This window comes from Pseudopipra pipra, chromosome Z (genome assembly GCF_036250125.1).
Source record: "Pseudopipra pipra isolate bDixPip1 chromosome Z, bDixPip1.hap1, whole genome shotgun sequence".
In the NCBI taxonomy this organism is placed as follows: Eukaryota; Metazoa; Chordata; class Aves; order Passeriformes; family Pipridae; genus Pseudopipra; species Pseudopipra pipra.
The window spans coordinates 46,795,139-46,815,039 of record NC_087581.1 but is presented as its reverse complement, the minus strand read 5'-3'; the positions used below and the strand labels follow the sequence as shown (position 1 = coordinate 46,815,039).

The window sequence follows — 19,901 nt, the reverse complement described above, 5'->3', positions numbered from 1 at the left end:
CCTGAAACATCTGAGTTGTCTGAGGCTGCAGGATCACAGATTAGCAGTCTCTCCACAGGAGTGTTGCTCTCAGACCTTACTGAAAGGCAACACCAAAAAGGATCTTCTCCAAGTAAAATAAAACTGACCTTGTTTTCCCCAGATTAAAAATTCACAACAGGCTTTTTTGATACAGCAGTGAAATTATGCCAGTAGTCAGAGGGTGATTGCGCTAAAATAAACCAGAAGTTTCTCTCTAATTCTTCTCTATAGTTAGTTAAATTATCTATTCCAACAGAAGCTTTCTAAGCCTGAAAAAATTTATATTTTTTACCAGAATATATTTGTAATGTGCAGAAAATTTTTTTCCAATATATTTACTAAAGTTATTTCTGCAAAATCATGTAGTTTAAGTAGACAGTTAATTTTTAATTTGAATGCTTAGGTGTTTACTAGCATGCAATTTTTTTTCATTTTTGGAAGTTATATTATGTTTGCATGCTTTTATCCTATTTGGCTTTCAAATAGACTTTTACTAGATGATGTGAAGTTCTTCTTCATTGCTTAGATGCTCCCTTGGAATATTCAGGGGGTGGGGGGAGACTGGCATCATGCTTCCAGTATCTGCTCTTAATGTATCTTCTAGGCACTTCAAAAACAATTACTTTTTTCCCAGTCCATGCATGATTCAATAAGACAGGCAGAGAGGAAGGATAAAGCATCTGAGAGCAGGAGGAAAGATCTGCCCTTTACTCCTGTAAAGTTATTAACACTTTTCCTCAAGTCTCAGTATTACATTTAAACATTCACTCAACCATACATGTACACTCAATCAACGAGTAGAAACAGCCACTCCACGCATCTACAGCAAATTATTTTGTCTTTTGGTGGGGTTGCCACAAATCATTTTTCATTGATTGACTCATCTCCCACTTCTTATCTCCTGAATCTCCTCCTGCCACCAAAAGAAAAGGACAGGGTACAAATCTCAGACATGCACCCATGCTGTTCTTTCTCCACTCAGCTCTGTGCCTAGTCCAGTCAATATCAGGTGGTCTGCTGACCATTTTTATCAGTGTCCTGACACAAGCGCCGTGTCATGACACAAGTGCTGTGTGGAAATTCTTTAAAAAATTGTGATCCTGAAGATATTAAGCTCAATTATCTCCTCTTCTCTTGTTTTTCCCTTTCTTCTTAGCCTTCCTTCACCTTCTCCGCTCTTTTCAGAGGCTGACAGGAAGGACATATTAGCACAACATTTTTCTGGCAAAGTCAGCAGCTGTGTCTCCAGTTACTTATTTTAATATTTTTTTTAATAAGCCATATTTCATGTCAATAACATAACCAGAAGGTCAAATTCTTCAATTTTAAAAAGCACAGTTATATGGCATAAGACTTAAATAATCATCAATACATCAGTACAGTGAGGGGTTGGTTCTCTACAGTGTTTTGTCTCCTCTTTACTTAGGTTTATAATTTTCAACAGGGTGGAGAGATTTGGCTAACCAGGCTTTTGAGATTTTCTGAAAATAAACACATAAAAAAAGTGGTAATCAAAGATATAGTTGTGTCTAAGATATTTCCAAAAATGGTACTATACAGAACAAGAGATTTTACTTTCTAATAGAGACACAGATCACAACTGCATTACAGATTCTTGGTTGGGATGTGTCTATAAAACAAACTGCAGTGCCAGGCCAGGTTCCTCCTCCTAGCCCCCTAAGGATGCCAGCTGGAGGCTGGCAGCAGACCAGCTGCATTAGCTGGGGTTTGTGGGGGCTAACAAGCTGCTCCCAGGGGCAGGCTCTATGTGCCAAGGCAGGGCACTGCACAAGTGTGAGGCTGTGGCTTCCAGACTCCCAGTGAGTTCTTTCAGGATGTCATTGTGGGGCACTGCACTGTTCTACATTGACACGTCTAAGTGGTTCTACCACTTGGTCTTCTCATGCTTTGGAGGGAAAATAACACATAAAAGGACAGACACCAACTAAACAGTGAACTATAATGTGCCAGTCACTTGACTGACCAGTCCCATCCCACAGTCCACCTGCACTCTGTGACAAAGCCACAATTAAAAGAGCACAAGGGCACCAGTTACCACAGAGCCACCAGCGTTTTAGGCTTACAGCACACTGTAAGGATTTGGTTACATGTATTTCTACAAACAGAATAATCCAGTGATTAAAAGTCATGCTTGAACCTTTACTGTCTTTTCTTCACAGAGAAGAAATTTGTTTACAAGCATTAAATAAGAATACACACATTCAAATATACTGAAGTCATTACAATTCTCTGATACTGTATAAAGAAAAAAGAAGCCCAATCTTCCTTGCACTTACTCAAGTAGTGCAGACACATTAATCCTTTCATTCAGAGAAGAATGAATAGGGGAGACTGCAAAATTTTTAGGAAGTTATTCAACAAACATAAAAAACCAATAGAAAAGGAGAAACTAAAAGGTAAAACACACTTGATAGAAAGCATTCATCAATGTGTGAGCTATGACACACCCACTCTGTTAAAAAATAATGTTTTTAAGACTTTGAAGAGTCTCCAAATTCTGAATACCTTAATTTGAAAATTAAAATGGCATGTTTTTACTTCATTTTTGTTCTATATTAAATCAGCATTTTTTTCCTATGGGAATTACCAACTTTTAATCCATAACTTACAGCTGAAATACACATAAAATCAAAATTCAAATGTACCTCTATAAGTCACCAGCACTATAATGTGTGGACTTAAGGAGCACTTTTCCTCATTTGACTCACATAGATAAGTATCTTCTCACTGTGACAGATTCAAATTTAAAATCTCGCATTTGCAGCTCATCGATGATGCTATGATGGAGGAAAAATGAAACATGTAGTAAGAACACACAGAAGAATCATTATACAAATATACCTGCACCTTGACTATCTCACAGAATCACAGAATATGCTGAGTTGGAAGGGACCCACAAGGATCATCAAGTCCAACTCCTGGCCCTGCACAGGACCATCCCCAGGAGTCACATCACGTGCCTGAGACTATCATCCAAACACTTCTTGAACTCTGTCAGGCTGGGTGCTGTGACCTGGGGAGCCTGTTCCAGCACCCAACCACCCTCTTGGCAAAGAACTTTTTTCTAATATCAAACTAAACCTCTCCTGACATAACTCCTGGGGTCCTGTCACAGGATGCCACAGAGAAGAGATCAGTGCCTGCCCATCCTCTTCCCTTTATGAGGAAGTTGTAACTGCAATGAGGTCTTTCCTCAGTCTTGTCTTCAATGCAGAGCCCCAAACCATCAGTTTCACTGGAAGAAGTCATGAACCTATGCTAAGCTTGGTTAAAATCTGATCTGAATTTATAATAAAATAATAAGCCAAGTGAGCTTGTATTTCTTACTTTTTATGAGCATTTCAGAGATCCATAGTTCTTATCTAATTTTTATGCTGGTGTGAAGCTGTGTCATTCAAAAGGAACTAGGATTATGATACAGTCCATATAAATGTCTTACTGAGGTATGCTTCTGTGGGTTAATCAATTCAAGTGATCTATAAAAATAAATTTGCTCAGTTAAAAGTGGTTGGAGACTCTAAGATGGCATCTTTTGGCTGTGCTAAGAAAGCAGCAAGCACGCCTTTCTACAACTCTACAATTTTATTTGCATTACAGTTGTGTCTATAAATGCTTTCAGGAAGCTGCTGAAGTCTAAATAAAGATCTAGGGTTTCACCTTTATTATTTCTGCTGCTAATGCACTGAATTAAAAATGAAAACAAATAAACTTAAATGTGAGATGTAGAAAACAATGCCAGCATTAAGTTACTTTTCCCAAAACTGTGTTTCATTTTTAAACAGAGGCAGATAAAACCAAAAACACTACATGAGTACAATGCCAAATGGAGAGGAGGGTGCTGTAAATTGCAGCCAGGTACTTTCTCACATACATCTGTCTCCAGTTCTGATCTGTCAATGTGGAGAGACCTTCACAGGAGTCCAAAGGAATTTTGCCACCTCATTGTACTTGAGGCTTCCTAGGAAGATCTCCACTCATGCTGAAGTGTGACAACAGGAAATTCTGCAAAAGATGTTGATAAATACAGCCCCATGTGTTGAGCTTCCCTGTCATCATACAGAACTATTTTTAAACATGCATATACATGTACATTACTATATACATTTTACTTTTTTTTCTCAGTGCAAGCATTATGAAAGATTTACATAAAATTCTGTGAATTATAGTTAATTTACAGATGGATCTGATTCCTTTTAACAACAAAGATGAAAAGAAGTATCAAGGACACCATTATTTCCTTCGCAATAGTCATGCAATTTTCAACCATAAGAAAAATTCCATAGCTTAACCTTTCATGTGCAACAGGTTCCATTAGAAGAACAAGCTAATAGCATCTGATTCTCATTTAAATGAGTCATCCAATTATGCCACAAACATCAAGGAGAAGAATGGGCTTAAGGATAGTCTTGGCCATTGGATACAATCTAAAAATATCTAAAATCTTAAGAACTGTAAACAGAGATGAGAGATTTATTAGATGTTCAGAAGATCATAACACCACTCCCTTGATATGCAGCTATGAAGGGTCAAGTCCATGCTCTAGTGTCTGAATTGGAAATGGCAACATCCATTCCAAATACAGGCAAAGAGGATGGAAGGGAATAAACTTTGTCTTTTGTGACCTGTATCACACAATATGTTTTTTTGCATTTTTACAGTAAACACACGCAAACAAAGGAGAAAGAAGACTGAAAAGCAATGCAATTGAAGTAACTACTTGCCCACAGGAAAGTACAAGTCTTTCACAACTAAGGACTTCAGATCTGGGGATTTGTAGTCCACAAAGAAGCACAGCTCATATTAAAGAAAATGTGTGAGAACCAAAGGACTGCAATATAAAAAGGAAAAACAAACAAACAAACAAACAAACAAAAGAAACACCCACAATTTCACACCATTTTGAACATATAGAGTAAAATCTTACTGCTACTCTTTGAGACTGACAAAGAGCAAGGGGCAAATGAAAGATCCCACAGCTGAGCTCAAAACAGGCCAAAAGCTTTGCACCAACTGTGCATCAAACGCTCATTCAGTTTAGATTTCTGTGTCTCCATCTACTTAGAACATGTAGAGATGGCACCTGGATAATCATTGCGTTTCTTACCTGGCAGCAAAGGAAGGGCAAACTCCCTGTGACTGACCGACACTTAGCCATGTCAGGGAGCCTAATTTGATCACTATCCATATGTTCCCCAGGAGAAAAAGGAAGAAAAGCAAAAATTTGATTCTGGTTGCATTTAGCACTTCAGTTTAGCAATCTCTGCATCTACAATTCTATTAAGAAAGAGCAACTGTATTACTTATGGCAATCTTATTTTACTATTTTAAGTGGCATGTAGTTTGTGTGGGCACTTGTAGCTTTGCATACTTGTATGCAAACGAATAGAAGAAAAGACTGAATGCCTGCCAAACCGAAAAGGAAATAAGCAGCAGGGAATTAAATGGGGTTTTCAGACTTCTAAGAAACAGTTACCAGGAAGAAAAAGTAAAACCCAAAAGCACAAGTACTCAGTAACTCATGCTCCTTGAGACCTGGATCATGTTAAAGGATCTGTTCAGGTGTATACAACTTTATTGTATTATTGTAAATGCACAGATTTTTAAGGACAATAGGGATCATTAGTTGTGATCATCCATTTTCATCTAACACAGGCTATAAGGAATTTCTGCCAATGAAACCTGAATAAAATCTAATACTTAATGAAGCAGGATAACATCTTTTAGGGCCCAGCCAATTTCCACAGAAACCCTTTCTTCCTGCTTCTTCTTGGAAAAACTACACCAGCTGAGTATACTCATGTGCACATTGTAACTATATGCATCACAGGACTGTCGGGGAAATTCTCTCCCATGCAGAGTACCTGAAGAGAATCAGGAAGCAGTGATGAGGGTCTCTTCAATGGCATAAATTTTATCCAGTTCCACTGTATATTCACATTAAAAACAGTAATCCATGGGGAAGTCAGCAATGACTTTCACTAGTCATTGCTGGATTTTATTGACATACAAGGGCAAGAAATCAAAACAAAACAAAACAAAAAACATTTAACATGAAATAACAGAAAAAACTAGTGCTCTGAATGATGGATAGGAAGAGCCAGCAAATGAAAAACACTGGGTAATGAGCAGTCCAGCTGAGACACAATTTGGTGCTTCTGTTACAGGGTCTGATATTCTCCTAACCACAGCCCTTTTCCCTTGCATGTCCTTTCTAGGTTCTCTGGTCTAGGTTCTCACCAAATTAGAAACCATTTGCTTGTCCACCAGCCTCCTCTTTCATCAACTGAAGAGCCAAGAGGGGACCACACTACTGCTGGTCCAGCTTGAGTTTTGTGCATAGGTACAATAAATTACTTTATTATAATACCACAAATCATTGATGAACTAACATCCAGAGATGTGGGAAATTTTATTTAGCTTGAATAAACAACAAGCCTCAACATTTTGTTTCTTTCTTTCCACAGCAAACTCTTTCTTTCTTGGCCACAGAGCCTTCCTTAAATCTCCTTTAATTCAGAGAATAATAATCATGGCTATAATCCTCAAACCTATAATTCAGATGTACTATATGGCAGCTATAGGATAGCTCAGGGTAGACTGATGACATAGTAAATAGACAAGAGGTGAAGTTTACTCATAAGCAGGGAGAACATAAAAAAAAATATCTTGACTACTAAGTCCTGCTTTCTTCCTGACCAAGCAGTAACCAGGATCACTCAGGGAAAAGAGTACAATAATTCCTCTGAGGGTCTACATAGCAATTGTTTCAGTAATTTGTATTTTACCTCAAAACCCCACACATATGTCTACCTCACAATGACAGTAAGCACTCTGACTTTCTGTTCAAGGAAAGGTACTTTGCCTGGGAATACCAAACCGTACATGAATGGGTTTTGTATACATGTAATATAGGCCAAAATTCTGTATCCTATCTGAGAACAGATGTTATCCTGCTGTGACTAGAGGCAAAAAATGAGAGAGAAAAAAGAAAGAAAAAGTGACAAGAAGCCACAATAATCTTCCCCTAAATTGTGATGGTTGTTCTTTCACCTTTGCAAATAGGCTGCATATTTGTTAGCCTACTGTTACTACTTTGTGCTCTGCGTGTATCACATCAGGATTTTAAATATCCAGTACTATATTTTTGAAATGTTTTCAATTACATGAATATTTTCACTGAAAAACATGTCTGAAAACTGAGCTACTTCTGAAGCTCAGCATGGAAAGACTTCAGAAAACATTTATTCTGAAAGTAAAATAAAAAAGAAAAAGAAAATAGAAAAAGAAACTGTAAGCATCTAAGCCCCAAATGCTTCTGCTCCATTTTGTCATGTATTTCATTACTGGGTTTTTTTCTTTCTGCCAGTGTTGTCATAAAGTTTTTCTCTGGTTATTCCTAGAAAAGACCCATCTTAATTTCCAGACACAAAGGTACATCAGGACAATACTCAGTTCAGAGCTAGTGAAACTTTGAATATAAAAATATAAACTCTTATTTCTCTTAAAGCTTTTAATATTAGACTAAAGGTAAGTTTAATAAAGAGAAATTGCAAACAGATAAATTACTGTTTGTCTTTCTCATTAGGGTGCGGTGAAAATTAATTCCTATGCAGGAGGTGCTTTGAGAACTTTGCATGAAAGGCATTACTTTGGTTACTAGTATTATTAAGTGTTATTAAAATAAATTGGAGGCAGAGAACATCACGAGTGTTTCCCTGTGGGTTAAATCTGAGAACTGGTCTCTGTTGCCTTGTAGCTCAAGTTTAACCTTTGAAGCCCTGACATCATATGCATCTCATTTACACTGCAGAGATAAGGCTCCCCTGGGCCTTCCAACATCCCAGCCATGGCCTAAACACCTAGTTGACAGCCAAAATACTGTAATTGTCAAGGAACTTTGTAAGGCAATTTTGGACTACAAAAGGAAGCAATCATAACTTCACATTTAAATTTGTTTTGGTTTAGGAATACACAATTGTGAATACCCAGCCATGTGGATAAAATGCAAAATCCTCATAGTCTTAAAAGCCCATAACTTTATATTATAACCCTCAAATCAGTGTCTACCCATACATAAATTAAAATACTTTGAAGGTTTTACTTGAAAGGAATGAATAGAAGATAGCAGAATTATCAGTTTTCTCTCTGATTCTTGCTGTTGGTTTTCATGCTTTACGAGGCTAACTAAGGCTTTTAAAGTGCCAGCCCCAGAGACCTTGTGTAACAACAAAATATGCATATCACAAAGTAGTATCAATACACACTTGCTAAATCATTAGTAGTGCCCACATGCAGAGGTCTTGAGAGGATTGTACTGTTCATGAATTTGTTGTTTCAAAAATCAGGCTGTATCTGGACACAGGTAATCATATCAACTTAAGTCATATTCGCTCACTGCCCTAATGTCCACCTGGATTTTGAGTTTTTAGGACTTACACCTATAAATACAAGGCAATGGTCATAAAACCTGTTTAGAAAGGTTTTAACTGAGAATGGCAGCCAAAACAAGAATGTAACTGACAAGAGACAAGACATTTCAGCTATTAACTCTGACAGTTTTTGTTTTGGTTAAGATGTCAAAAATAGAGAGAGAGAAACTTTTAGTTTGTAAAATCATTATTTTTTACATATAAAATTTTTAAAGCTTTAAAATATTTAAAGTGGCCAATAAAATAAAATTCAATTTGTGTTGTTCTCATAAAGGTTATTTAGAAAGGTACCTTGGCATAGGCAAAACTGTGTATCCTCTTGAGAACACCTGTGAACTGTTGAGTTTAATTGGGGAACAGCTGGTGCTGATTGTGGGTTTTCTTGCTGTATCTCATTACTAGTTTCCCCTTTGCTCTTTCCTGATTCAGTGCTGCTGGCGTGCAGTGCTTAAAGAACCCTAGCAGAAATAAAGACAGTCAAAGAAAATTATTGAAATAGTTTCTGTGTGCATCTATGTGCTGTTGAGACTCCTGCAGATATGTGAGGTACATGGGTGGTGGTCTGAGGATATCACACATTGACTGGCAGTCCTCACAATATCTTTAGATCTCCATTTAGGCATCAAGTTTTTCTGTAGAGCTTAGGAGAAGCTAGAATTTAAAACTATTTATGGGCTAAAAAGCTCAAGGAAGACAAAAAAAGCACCCATAATAACCTTGTCATTTTAGAGTGGAATATATTGCTTACTCTCACTTCAACAAAATTATCAAGAAGTAATTATGTACATCCTACTGCATTATTGTGCTAAGCAGTCTCAGAGCAAAGTTGCTGATCCTGAGAGCCAAACTGCCATCTTTTGCAATGTTTAGGAGAATTAGGAGTTCAGAGAGAAGACATTTTGAGCGCTGACCTTGACAAGAGTGGAAAAATTCAGGAGTGCACAAAGTACAAGAGTAGATGGCAGAAGAAAAATTAGGTTTTCTGGAAAAGAGTAGTAAAAGAAAATAAAAGAAAAAACCTTTTGCAGTGAAATTATTAACCAGATCCCTATTTCAAAATAAGAACCTAATTCTGAGAAAGCCTGAAATTGACAAGGGAAGAAAAACATTAAAATATTTTTAGAAGTTATTAATGACTTGCGTGAGATCAGAACTAGACTGAGACTACAGTCTTTTGAAAATGAAAATTCCCACATCTTTTCCCAATACATATGATCTTCCAGAGAGAAAACAGGACTAAAATTAGCCCTTCAGTTTGTGCTGTTTAAAAAAGATCCCAAGTCATCAGATATAGTGCTCTGAAACAGCTGTTAAGTGAACACTCACTTTAGCTTGAGCAGATAGTAAGTTTAAACATAGGTCAGTGATGACAATTTTAATAACACAGATATTCAATTGATATTTATAAACTAGATTACTTTCAATTTGGGTAGCACGACAACATATAATGAAAATAGTACTGTATGAATTGATATTATCAGCATACAATTTACATTAATATACATCATTATAACCACATGAACCCATTAAATACTTTGTCTTTCTAATACTGTTTTGATTTCCAATGCCTTTAACATTAAACTCCTTTCTCATTTTCATATCTTTAAGTACAGGAAAAAGAAAGGCAACAAAGAAGATCATAATGTTGTATACAGCAAGTGAAATTAAGTTTTAATAACATATATATGACTTTGGGGTATAAGCATACTTTACTTACATATATAAATTTGGAAGCTGATGAATAATTTAAGTGACAAGACTTAATCTCTGCATGCTAATCTGATGAAATGTCTCCTTAAATGGTATAGGACAGACGTATATTTTGACTTATTTTATCTTTGCATAGGGATAGAAGTATTAAATATATAAATATGCTCAGAAATACTTACACCTATGAGAGTACTGAGCATTTATGAATATTTATAATCCTGAATTGTGATGAGTTGGAGTTGTGTTAATTTGTGTTACCATTGATAATTTTAGATTTACCTATTAGCATTCTTACAAATCTCATTAATAGAGGTTCCCTTAGCAATGTGCTTTTACTATTTCTGCAGTTGGAGCAACAGAAAAAATTTAGTTGTTTTGAGACAATTTTCAGCTACTGTCCCTACATCTAGGATGACATATTTACTTTGGCACTGTCATTTTTCTCTCTATTAATACAGTACTATCACTGTTATTACCCTCAGAATTTTTACGTACACAGAATCCCGAAAAATGAAGAAAGAATTTATTTACTGGTCCTGGTTAAGGTAAGAAACTTATTTGCCATGTTGAAACATATTCTTACTTAAAGACAGTAAGACATTCTTTATGTTGAATCAGATAAACATTAATATCAATTTTACTGTCACTTTTATGATTCTGGTAACTCTAAAATTTATAGCCAATCTATACTATAATATTTTGTTACAAAAATTTGGTTTGCCTACTGGGCTACTGAAGTAACCACCTCAGCACGAGGTGGCAGTTAGGTTCTGTGTTTGGAAAAAAGGACTCACTGATCACGTCCCTGCTTGTAAGGTACCTGTTCCCAAACAGAACTGTGCACATATCCATCCCATCTCTGTCAGACTCACCCACCTTGCTGAGTCAGATGCAATGATAGACCCATAATGATATTTCTCTGCTCTGCTAATGATTTCCTCACAAGAGAAACTATGACAGGTCGGTTCACAAGGAGCCAAAGGGTTCTGTTTAAGATGAAGACAAATATAACATTCACCAAGACTATGAAATTATCTCTTTTTAAACAGCAGGTAAACAATTCTAGGACTGCAACTTTTAAAAACTTCGATAAACTTCCTGAAATTCACCACAGTAAAATTAATATATCTTTCCTAAGCTTGGTGCAAATAAGAGACATCACCCTAAGCAGCTCACAGTAATATCAAACAAAATCAGGTTATGGCAAGACACCTTGGTTTCATCATTTACCTGCATCTTACAGTTGCAATTTATATCAGAACCAAAGCCATATTTCCAAAGGCTAAAGATTTTTACATCAAAGGCTTGATTCTTGGCAGAAACAACTACCCATTTAGAGGAATTGTGTTACAAATGCAGAAATACTAGTTAGTTATGTTCAGAGAAAGAAAGTAGGTTAATAACAGTACCTTGCTCTTCCAAGGCAAATCACACCATTTTTGGCCACTTAAACAGTCCTTGAGAGGTTTTCTTTAGGCCACTATGAGCCATTGGAAAATTCATTGACTGATTTTAATGTGAGATTCATGTAAAACATGTACACACACAGCATCACAGAGTGTTTGAGGTTGGAAGAGTTCTCTGGAGGTCATCTGGTCCAAACCACCAGCTCAAGCAGGGCCAGCTAGAGTCAGTTGTCTGAGGTCATGTCCAGACAGTTCTTGAACATTTCCAGCAATGGCAAATCCATCACCTCCCTGGACAACCTGTGCCAGTGCTCGGTCACTCTCACAGGGAAAGAGTTTTCTGATAGTCAGACGGAATTTTCTGTGTTTCAGCATGTGCTCATGATGTCTGGTCCTGTCTCTGCGCACCACTGGAAGGAGCCTGGTTCTGTTGTCTTTGCACCCTCCCTTCAAGTGTTTATATACATTGATGAGCTCCCCCCTGAGCCTTCTCTTCTCCAGGCTGAACAATCTCCACTTCTTCAGCCTTCCCTCATAGGAGAGGTCTTCCAGTACTTTATCTTCCTGATCCTTCACTGGGCTTTTTCAGTATTTGCATGACTCTCTTGAACTGAAGAGTCTGGCACTGGACAGAGTTCGTCCAGGTGTCGCCTCACCAGATCTGAGCAGACAGGAAGGGTCACCTCCCTTAGCCTGCTGTCAATGCTTTTCTTAATGCAGTCCAGAATACCACTAGCCTTCTTTATTGTAAGCAAATATTCTTCACTCATGTTCCAATTAGTGTCCTCCATAACCTCCAAGCCCTTTTCTGCAAAGCTGCTTTTCCGCTGGAGCAACTCACTGTATTCATAATAATTAAAAAAAAAAAAAAAATACAAGCCAATAGCTATTACCTATAATCATTGTTGTGTACTCAAATACAACAAGGTCTAAAAGCTATATTCAAATTTATGGATTCAAAGGAACATATACACGTGTCTAAAATTAAATCTGGCTCAGCTAGGCACACATTTGTTCCAGAAAAACTCTATGTCCAGAAAGAGTGAAAGTTTCTCCTTGTGATGATGAAATAGATCAATTCAAAAATTGCACCATCATTTTGTAGCTATCTTCTTGCCTTAGGAATCTTCAGTCTTTTAGACTAATCCAGGTGAATGAGTCATTGAATCATCTCTTCCTGACAGAAGGAAATGCCATGGCCACTGAGCAAGCAAAGATAAGGACCTGAGACATGAGTGTTTCTCGTGCCCACATGCCAACAAGCAGAAAGTTACATGTACAGGAGTTCAGGGACCTGTTCGGTTGGATGGGAGGATGCCCATATTTTTGAAGATGTCAGCAGACATCTGCAGAGGCAGGGCACGTGGCCTAGCAGAGGCACCCATTGAGGGCGTGATTCTGTACAAACTACATGATATCATGTCCAAACTCATCAGTCCTGCTGCAGAGCAGGTTTAGTTAACATAAGTGCAATGCCACCCTGATAAAGGTCTGCACTGCTTTTGGATGTGGTCCTAGTTCAAGCATGTTATCTTGAACATGACTGGATCAGGCTCCACAGTGAAATACAAATATGTTCCAAGCATCTATGGATGCTTGGTAACTAAATCTAGAAGGTACTGAGTCAGGTATTATCAGTAGCTCAACTAACTTCTCAGTCTGAGAGATGACAGCTGAATGATATCTCTAAATCAGCAAACAAAGCCAACATTTTGGAGTAATTAAAAAAAGACTGCAGTAAGACAGGATGATAATACTGACAGTGCTCAAGAATTCATCTTATGGTTTACAATGCTCATGCCACTGTTACTGTGGCAGTAATACAGAAATGTGACAGAACAGTGAAAAATTATGAAGTATCCAAAAATGAAAGGTGCCATTGATCAGCCTCCACTGACAAATATATAAATTGTAGTTTCTCAAGTGGTTAATCTGTTATTACCAATCACTCCTTTGATTACCTGGGTGATTAGGGTGTTTAACATTGGAACTGAAAGAAAGAGAAAATTCACTATGGATTTATACTCAATTTCCTACTTAGAGTATCATAAAATTGTCCATGCCAACTGTTAAAACAGCTCATAACGAATTATGACTAAATTCAGAGTAAACCACAACAAGTATGTAATTCTCTTCCTAGTCTCCACAGGCAGCTGGGGACACAATCATGTTTTCTCTTCTCTCCCTTTCTATTCCTTATTTTTGCTTTCTCCTTTTGCCTTTGTCTTTTCTTCCTGGGCATTTTTAGCTGCAACTTTGAAAAAGCGAAGCTGAAAAAGTGAGCCTTACATATTGTTCTGAAGGCAATGAGATTTGTGGTCTTTCTTATTTCCTCTGATAATGAGATCCAAACCACTTGCCTTGGTGCCAAGGAAGCCCTATCTCCAGTTCCCATGAGCTTCACTCTTGAGGCTGACAAGCTCATAGTTTCTGAAGGAACATGTTTGCCAAAGGATGTCAGTAATGCAGAAAGAGAGGTCCTCTCAGGGAAATCTTGACTTGTGTTCATCAGTTGTCTTGAAGATTAATAATGGGACCTTGACTTCGATTCAATATGTTTATGATTTCATAATAAATTTATTAAATACATTAGTTCATTAATTTTGCACTTTCTTTCAGCCAGAATGTGAAAATGGGGTTATAGAACTGAGAAAGAAGAGGAAAACAAGTGGCTATCATTGAGTATGTTTAACTCATTAGAGCTTTATAATTTTGTTTCTACCTTTTTTTCGGACTGGTGACCAGTTGTTCAACAGTTTTTAGTTAATTGATTATTTTTATACAGACAAACAGGAAAAAGTTAGGTATTAATTAATTTTTTTCCTCCCTATTTCCCATCTGAGGGAACTGACAGGCAAGACTTTCCATAGGAACTGGATTTATGTAGTACTCTACTCCAGCTGTTTGTCCTGCTGCTCTGCTGGAGTTACCATAATCAGGTATGAACCAAACTCTCTGAAGCTATGGCTCACAGCTCGGCATATCAAGTTAGACTCTAGTTGAAGGTGATCTAGACTGACACTCCAGACTCCAAGAAGTACCAGCTGAGGCACTGGGCACAGATTCTCTCTTGCTGCCAATACCCTGAGTCAGACATGGTGAGGCACAACGAACTCTGCATATAAACCCCAGACTCTTCACATGCATGTTGAAAGAAGGTTAACTTTTAGCTCAGAGATGCCTGATCTTTCTATATAGATTGTCTTCTTTCTCTAAAAGGCAGAACATTTTGTAGACCAACTGCATACAATTCCCTAGCCTCCAACAACTGTAAAGATTTTTATTACTTAAAATATTGCTAGCATCCATCTTAAAATACTGATATCTTGAATATTAGAGGCATTCTTGTCTCACTGGATCATGTAAGGTCCAGATTCTGAACACTCAGTTGCTGCTGCCAAGCAGGCCCCAGTCTGACATTTACGCCTGTGCACTTCGGTGAGTATCTGTAATTTCAACGTCCTGTTTCATTTTATCTGGTCTAATAAATGTGCATGCCATACAGAGGGTATTTTATAATACTGATTGATGGTCTCAGCTGTATTTATGGCAACTCTCATGAGACTGGTCAGTAAAGTGACTCATTGTTCAACCGCTGCTACAATTTTTTAGCATCTGTCTGACTGACATGGAAATTAAAAACTGTTGTTCTATCACTTTCTTGCAAAATAAAAGAAGCAATTCCACTTGGGAAAATGTATTTCCAACTTATGCTTTCCTTATTTATTTTATCACTCTACTACATATTATTTCTGTCCTGTTGTTTGGGCCCACAATAGAACTGCTCAGCTGCTTTTCCATGTGTTCTTCTTCCACCTGAACTCCTAACACATCATTTCAAAATAATGGATAAAAATATTTGAAAATTCCTTCCATGTTTCCATTTGAAAATATATCTCTTCCAGTCCACAGTGGAAAGCCCTGTTTGCTTTCACTGACAGATGTACACAGCCCAGCAGCTAGGGACAGTAACAAGGGACCATAACCTGGGTGGGAGAAACAGTAATGTGTAGGATCATTAAATTACCTTATTGCCAGCCTGGTAAGAAGCAGGAAGGTCTCCAGGACAATGCTGAAGCAGGAAACCTGTGAGATACAATGGGTTTTGCTGACTCGCTTGCTGGTACCAGTTCCTTCATGACTTCTTTAATTTGGCCTTTTTCTGTTCCTTCCTGTGGTGCTGTCGGCACTGATGCTTCTTGCCCATTTGTCAGCTTTGATGTTTTTAGGGTGTGCAAAGCCAATGTGTCAGCAAAGCCAAAAGCACAGTAATAATAAATTCCATCTGATTATAATTCAACAAGAGCTTGTACCAGCTTGATTGTCCTTTACCTTAAGGCTATCTGACAACACCATAAGGCTAAATTCAGAACGAACATGTAGAGGAGCTTTAGTTCAAAGGCTTTGAGGCTGGGCTGATTAACCTTCCTGGAATGTCAGGGCAGTCTTGTGCTCCACAGCCCAAGCAGAGACAAGCTCAAGTAGAACAAGTGACCATATTCTCACTCCACTCCTTCAAAAACATGAGTGGAGGAGGTAAAGACATATGAAAGTATGTGGATGATAAGAGAGTGTGTGGTGCTAGGCCGGAAAGACAACAGAGACTCATGAATGCACACTATACTGGCTTTACCAACCTCATGATATCTGGCAACATGAATGCTCTTGGTGCCATATTACTCTTCTTTAAGGCTTTTCTGTAGTGGAAGACCTCTTTAAGGTTGGTAGACCTTAGCGAGAGTTAAAGCCAGAGAAAATCCCAAGAAAGTTGCTCTGCTGAACACCCCAAAAGCAGGAATGCAGAGACTAGATGGATTCTGGGGCTGAACTGTGGATTATTTTGCTTACCCATTAAAGTGCTGCAGGGATTTATTTATAGAGACAATTTCTGATTTCACTCGACCATCTTTTTACTTGGTTGTTATTGCTGTTGTTGTTTCACAAAACATATCATTTTCTTATAACTTCTCCTACTTCTTAAGGTCAGTCGTAAAAAATTGCTTACACATAACCCCTGAACTTGAATTTATAGTATCTGTCCTCCAGCTACCCTGTTATGGATTGACAGCCATGCTGCTTATGTCGAATTCATCCCACAGAAACATCTAATGGACTCAGCAGATCGTTTAATGAAAGGAAAAGGAAGGACTCCCCACCAGTTTCATGCAGATCAATATAGCAATGTAGGAAGCACTGATCGAAAGTGGACAGATTAGTATAATATAAGACTGAAACTGAGAGTTAGTTCACAGAAAAGCAAAAAAGCATATCAATAGGTTTTAGACTTCCACACTGATGGAGAGAAATATCGACAGTGGTGGAAACCCGTCAAGAGGACGATGACACTAGAGTCCTCAGGGAAATTCCTCATGCAATACACCTGGCTGTAGCCCAAAGATAATACCAGGTGTTTATTCAGGAATGGTACAACAGCAAGAGGAACAAGAGGCAGGTCAGAGTGGAAGTGTCTTGGAAAAACTGATGTTGGAAACTTCATCTAGAGGTTGAGGAAAAGTCAGGACAGGGGGACAGAGAGGGACTGAGAGGGCACACACTGAACAGGGTGCACAAGCAGCCACAGAGAGGGCAGAGTCACTCAGTCTTCATAGTGAGGATAGCCCCGATGTAGGACAGCTACCTTGCAAACTGAGGAGCTCGGGAAGGAAGAGTTCCCACAGTAAATCCTGTCCATTAAAAAAAAAAAAAAAAAGTAAGGTTGGAGCTGGGAGCTGTTGCTGCAGAACACTCATGGCACATTCTGCCACTCCCAAATATCTCTCTAATGAGGATAAAGCAAGCATTGGTCTGCCCCACTCTACCAGCATCACTTCATGTGGCAATCCTCCCTTCTCATCTGTGCAGTATAAGTGATTCTGCTTTTTCTTGCTCTTCTCCCTAAATTGCACACAAAATACACTCCACATCACCTACAGTTAATATAAATTGTAATACTGTTCCTTTAAAAAGGCTCTGGCTCTGCAGAATATTGAAGCTATGACAGATGTGTTATGTTTAGATACAATAGTTAGATAAATAGTTGCATGATTCAATCAAGATTACACAGAAAAAGACAAGGCAGGAAAAAGGATGAAATATCTAGTTGTTTTTACTAGTGACACAACTAGTGACCTGTCAATTCCCTCCTCCCTGTATCAGTGAACCACAGGGGAATGGGCCCTTTTCCAGCAAAGACAACCCAGGAAACAGCATAAGGTGGGAGAAGAACAAAATGGAGGGGATTGGATTAGATGATCTCCAGAAGTCCCTTCCAACACTAACTATTCTGTGATTCTGTAAAAATAGAATGGAATAGTCACAATAAATCCATTGAGCAACCATAACATCATAGTTGCTGAATTCTACTGCCTTCCTCAAAACCTTTCAAATACTGTTACTCTTGAAAAGTAAGCGCTGGTACACCCTCAGTATCCAAATTCACAAAGAGACAATGTCAGCATCATCCTTCTCCCCTCCCCAAATCATAAGATGTTGCAAAGATAGGACAACTTGGAGTGACTGAACCTATATGACACAAAAAAACTACTAAAAATAATGGCTAGTAAAATCTTCTCTACCAATCCCAAAAGCGGTCTGTGGAGAAGTTAGCTATTAAGTTGACCTTTGAGATCAAAGAACACAGAAGAACTGTTTGGAAGGAAATTCAGTTCTGTAAGTTGCTGTCTTCTAGCAATAATCAAAATGACAGGACTGCTGAGAGTTACTCATTTCCTGCAACTACCTAATTTGTAATTGTGGTAGCAATACTAGAACCACAGTGAAGCATTAGCTAGGTGTTATTTTCCCCTTAATTTTGTCAAAGAACAGAAGTAGGCATTTCAAGCCCTGTTTTTTTTATGTGTAAACACACGTCTTTCTTCAGAAACCAAAATTGGACCCCTCTGCCCTATGCAATTACATTTCCCGGATTCAAAATGGTTGTTTGTGCTTATCCTGTTGATTAATGGCATTCACATTTAAATGGTCACAACTAGCCTTTGAAGTCATTAACAGCCTATTAAGATAAATGGGGTAACTTCACATCTTTTGTTTCAGTCTCCTGACTGTGGAACCAACAAAACCACAGCATATCGATTTACAGATTAAAGACTACCTTCACAGTCAATGAAAGAAAAATATGGAGATTAAAATACAGGACTATGCTTCAATATTTGCTGAATAACTCTGGATAATCAACCATCCTGAAATTTCAACACCTGGAGAGACATTGTCACCTTAGTAATGGGGTAATGACATTTAAATCACTAACGAGTCTAGCACAGTTCGCACTATGATGCAAATAACTGTCAGCATGAAGTTTCCATTTAACATCTTCTAAGAGAAAATAAATAAGTATTTGCAGCATCTAACTTCTCTGTAGAGAAAGCATCTCCCTGGGTTTACATATTTGTTGACTCATATTTTTTCTTATACATAAAACAATAATGTGATCTCTGTTGTATCTGTTTATTTAGAATGCAGCACTGATTCACGAAATCTAGTTAGAATTAAGTGGGGACGGAGGTGGGGAGTGTTCTTCACAACGAGCAGTTGTAAATAGAACCATATTGTGTCTACAGTATTGTGCACTGTCCTGGCTCAGCTACATTAGTCTTACTCAGCAGAAATGTAATTTACATGGGCTTTTGGAACACTTTTCCTACACTAGTCTAATTCTGGGGTTTCTGCAGTAACAAGGAAGCTAAGATGTATACCAGACAAAAGCCAGTACTCTTTGACCTGGTAAGCTGTGGAAGCTCTCCCATGACCACATTTAAACCAGAGTGCACAAAAAAGCAAATAAGGAACAAAACAGGAAAAAGCATGCCACTCAAATTCTGGCTTTGAGCCCTCTGTGGCTCATGAATTTCCTGATAGGAAAAGGTGCATTATCATTATTGTAGGAAATTAATAAGACAGTTTTATTACAAGTAGGGGTTTCCATGGTTGCCTTGTGCCGAGATACCTGGAGGTCATTTTATCTGGGGAGTTGGGGAGCTATTTTGTGGCTGAGGACTGGTGGGCTGCTCGCTGTTCTGCTTACAGTTACCTATTGCTGCTTATTGTTCTGCTTACAGGGTTGCTCACAGTTACCTACTCTTACTTACAGTAAGAGGACAGTAAGACCAGTCTGGGCTCACTGCCACGGGACCATGCAGCCAGGAGCAGTGGAACAACTTGATAGGTTGGTTAAAACAACCCATGGACTGCAAGAAGAAGACTATATCACCTTTTAAGTTAAAAAATAGCGAGGCTTGGCATGGGAGGAGTGAGGGAGCTGTTATGTAAATCAAAGGGCCTTAAAAGGGCTCATCCC

The 19,901-nt window shown here is 38.1% G+C and overlaps 1 long non-coding RNA gene across 1 annotated transcript; it reads right to left on the bottom strand.

Annotated features, from left to right (window-relative positions):
* Positions 1-1,153: 1,153 nt before the first annotated feature.
* LOC135406826 (uncharacterized) lies at positions 1,154-12,484 on the bottom strand. Its single transcript, XR_010426509.1, has 4 exons — positions 8,763-12,484; positions 3,914-4,044; positions 2,688-2,819; positions 1,154-1,502 (listed from the first exon to the last, which is right to left on the bottom strand). It is a non-coding gene; the product is annotated as an uncharacterized LOC135406826 (long non-coding RNA).
* Between the last annotated feature and the right edge of the window lie 7,417 nt (positions 12,485-19,901).